This window comes from Pelophylax lessonae, assembly GCF_965119305.1.
Source record: "Pelophylax lessonae genome assembly, chromosome: 1".
Classification (NCBI taxonomy): Eukaryota; Metazoa; Chordata; class Amphibia; order Anura; family Ranidae; genus Pelophylax; species Pelophylax lessonae.
The window spans coordinates 476,260,077-476,264,467 of record NC_138768.1 but is presented as its reverse complement, the minus strand read 5'-3'; the positions used below and the strand labels follow the sequence as shown (position 1 = coordinate 476,264,467).

Genomic DNA, 4,391 nt, shown 5'->3' with positions numbered 1-4,391 from the left:
TATTGTGTCCTATTGTTGATAATGAGAACTTGCGTCAAAGTAAGCCTTTAGACCTTTCACTAACATTTGTCACAGGTAGGAGGGTTCTCGCGCATTGCAATAAGATCATTAACACACAATGGGGTTGATTTGCTAAAACTGGACAGCACAAAATCTGGTGTTGTTTTTTTTTTTTTTTTGTCAAAGCTTAAATAAACAAGCTGATGTTAGAAGCTAAGACCCCGTTCACACTGGGGCGACCTGTCAGGCGACCTGGTCGCCGTAGGTCGCCTGCCATAGAGAAGCTGTGGACCCGTTCTAATAGGAGCGACACAAGTCGCTCCGACTTAGAAAAAGGGTCCGGAGCTTCTTTAGGGCGATGTTATGAAGTCCGTGCCGGCAGCTCCGAGGTGTGAACGGGGTCTTATAATCTACCATGCGCAGCTGCACCAGATTTTGCACTCTCCAGTTTTTGTATATCAACCCCTCTGTTAGAAACCCCCCAGTATTTACTGTTACATGTTGCCAGTGATTCAGACTTGTTGCCATAATTTCATAATCAAAAATGGGGGAATTTTTCAAAAATGGAGCAGCCAATCTATGGATTGCTTTGCATGGCAGCCAATCAGTTTCTATCTTTAATTTTCCTAAATGAAATGGGGATAGTAGCTGATTACCATGTTTTTTGAATTCACAAATATCCTGATACTTCGCTCTGTATCCCATCTTCCCTGAGAATTAAGGAATCAAGCATACAAAGATATTCTCAAAGTAGTTTGTTGATTTTTTTCACTAAATGCTTGCCAGAAAACATTGACCACATGCTTTCCTAAAAGCAAAAAAAAAAAGTCTCCTGTTTCAAAAAAGTCCAGTTATCTTTTAACCACTTTACCACTGGAGGATTTTGCTATCCTACGTCCAGGCCACTTTTTGCGATTCGGCACTGTGCGACTTTAACTGGCAACGCCGTACCCAAACAAAATTTACGTCCTTTTTTTCTCACAAACAGAGCTTTCTTTTGGTGGTATTTGATCAGCGCTTTTTATTTTTTGTGATATTAATAAAAAAATGCGAACATTTTGAAAAAATAACAATATTTTTCTACTTTGACAGTTGAAAAATATCCAATATATTCAATTTTTGTCATATATTTAGGCCAAAATGTATTTAGCTACACGTCTTTGACAAAAAAATTCTCAATGAGCGTATTTTTAACCGCTTTAAGACCGGAAGATTTTACCCCATTCCTGACCAGGCCATATTTTGCGATTCGATACTGCGTTACTTTAACGGACAATTGCGCGGTCGTGCGATGCTGTACCCAAATTAAATTTTATGTCTTTTTTTTCCCCCACAAATAGAGCTTTCCTTTGGTGGTATTTGATCACCTGTGCGATTTTTTACTTTTTGCGCTATAAACAAAAAAAGAGCGACAATTTTGAAAAAATAACAATATTTTTCACATTTTTTTTTATATGAAATTCCCCCCAAAAAATTAAAAAATCACCATTTTAGGCCAATTTATTTTCTGCTACATATTGTTGGTAAAAAAAATCGCAATAAGCGTATTTTGATTGGTTTGCGCAAAAGTTATCGCAGCTACTAACTACGGAAAATTTGTCATTTTTATTGTTTTTTTTTTTTAATTGGTAATGGCGATGATCTGCGATTTTTTTTTTTTTGCGGGACTGCGACATTGCGGCGGACAGATCGGACCCTTGACTGACATTTTTGACACTTTTGGGGGTACCAGTGACATTACTACAGTAATCAGTGCTATAAATATGCACTCTTACTGTAAAAATGACACTGGCAGGGAAGGGGTTAACTTTTGGTGATCAAGGGGTTAATGTATGCCTCGTGTGTGGGGGGAGGGGACTGTGTGACACAGGCACAGATCCCAGGTTCAGCTATGCTGAATCCTGCAATCTGTCCCTGCCTGTCACCTAGGAGATCCGCCCGCTTTGTTTACACACAAGCGGGCGGATTTCCACACTCGACCCCCGACGATCGGGGAAGAGCGGCGGTGATCACCGTCTCTTTTCCCCTGGCCTGACTCCCGCTGTGGCTGAATACAGCGGGAGTGAGCTTCCAGCGGCGCGCGCGTGCCGCCCACAAGGGGAGGAGTCCAGCGACGTAGGTCTACGTTGCTGGTTGATATCGAGCCACTTTGCCGCAGTACGGTCAACGTGACTGGTCGGCAAGTGGTTAAAGTGGTTTTATAGTTACATAGTTAATCTGTTTGACAAAAAATACAAGTCCATCCAGTTCACACACAACACACACAAATTGAAAACTGTCTTGGATCTTAATGTACTCTTGATGCGCAAGTAACTCAGTTGCGCTAATAGGTGCATATTTAGATATTAATATACGCCAAGCGCAATTAATCCAGTTGTGCTAAAAAGCACAGTTCTCAGCTCTTTTGTATAAGGTAATGGAGCACGCTCAGCAGTACCCAGTAATACAGACACACAGGCTGTAATCACATTGGATGCTCAATAGAATGTCCTGCCTAAAGCATTGAGCTTGGTTCATATATGGGGCAACAAAGGGATAACAGAAGGAAGTGATGGCTATACAACATCAGCCAATCAGTTCCAAATGTACAGTCACATGACTTAAGTTACTCACATAGAATCAGCCAAACACACACCAAATATACAATAGAAAGGGGGAGTACACGATCGTGAATGAGCAGAACAGCGTGCACGGCTTCCCGCCGGTTTTCACTGCCAGTAGTCTTTCCTCAATGCCGGTTCGCCTGCACACGCTCATGAATGTATTGTAAGCAAACCAACAACAGGAGCCATAACAACAAGCTAAAAAAAAACATCCTGAAAAATGTCCACACTAGTCCTAATAAAATTTCCACAACAGTCCCTCCTCTTTGTCATATGCTCCCATGTGTCCCTCGATGAATCTTGATCTCCTTCTTCCAAATAAACAGAACAGCTCTTCTCATACATAAAAACAATCCATTTCAAAAAGTTAAAAAGAAAGATAACGGAATCAGTGTTGACATGTAGACTCAAAATAAAACGAATGTTGACACGTAGGTTCTGTTCATCTGGAGGTGACTCAGAGGGAGGACATGAGGTGGTGGGTCGTATTGATAGTCAGTCGATTTGGTCATCTGCTCGGGCTTTGGTGACTTGATCAATCAGACAACAGGAAAATTTCACCACGGCATATAAAAGGAATGGAAACAAAAACATAAGCATATATACTCGGATTTCCTTCAACCAAGATCCAATGGAGAACAAGAAATTCCCAAAGCCTTAAAATGATTCCAAGCTTCACTAGCTATAGCTCTGGCTCTGCCTTTCAGGGAGGTAACCTTATCCATATGGGCCTGAACCTTGTCACTGGTATCTGCTATCCAGGTCCAACAGTCTCCTCCTATGAATTCGCAGAAACCCCCCTTGGAAGCTAACAGATAATCAAGTGCCAGTACAAGAGTCTTCATTTGTCATTGTTCCTGAGTAATCTCCCTTACTGCTTCAACTGTCTCATTGAACATCTCTTCCACAATGGACGAGATATTGTTTAGTCGCTTCATAAATTCAATCCCCCACCCGGTCCAAGCTGGGAACCATGCCCAGGCCTGGTTGTGGTTGGAGAACAGTTCCCTGCTAGCTCTCCCTGACTTCTTTGCATCAGCAGATCGCAATGTAGGATGCCGGTACAAGCTTTACTAAAGCATATGAACCTCTCGCATTAGGGGGAATTACCTTATAAGCGGCAGAACCACATAAGAAATAATAAGGACCTGTCAGAACCTGCCACATCCCCCTGAGGAAGACACGTAGTCCCTGTGTAGTCACGCGCATGGGAGGGGCCAAGTCCATGTCGGTGAAACGGGCTATAAGGCAGTGACAGAAATGCTGAGACAGACAGTGAGCAGCTGACCAGGATCATCTGTCACTGTACCAATTATATGGCACATGGCCTGGTTAGTCTGGTGTGCTGCAAGCTCCTGACATATGTGAGTGAAACAGATTTTTAATAAATTCTTGTTTTTATTTAAACAATACTTGCGCTTTGGACATATGTTTTCTTCCTATGTATGAGAGTTGTTGAGCCTAATACAAACAGGCTGGGAGCCAGCATATGGGAGGAGAGAACCTATCCACCATCTACAGGGATCTCCTTGAGGCTTTATTTGACCAAGCTTAGTTGCGAGGTCACACTCCTTAAGGTGAAAACTCACCCAGCGGGTGGTCACAAGACTGGAGGTGGCACTTGAATATATTGTCAGATCAATTACATTCCACAGCCTGTTATTAATGATATGAGCACTGGTGAATGGGATATACTTTTTAATATATGATCACGGACATTTATTATCACAGACATTTTTAATGTATCATATTGATTTTTTATTTTTAGCACCATATTGTTTATATTTA

The 4,391-nt window shown here is 41.8% G+C and overlaps 1 pseudogene across 1 annotated transcript; it reads right to left on the bottom strand.

Moving 5' to 3' along the window:
• Positions 1-3,098: 3,098 nt before the first annotated feature.
• Positions 3,099-3,830, bottom strand: LOC309544489 (annotated as a pseudogene). Its single transcript has one exon. The product of its transcript is annotated as an uncharacterized misc_RNA (transcript).
• Positions 3,831-4,391: the final 561 nt, after the last annotated feature.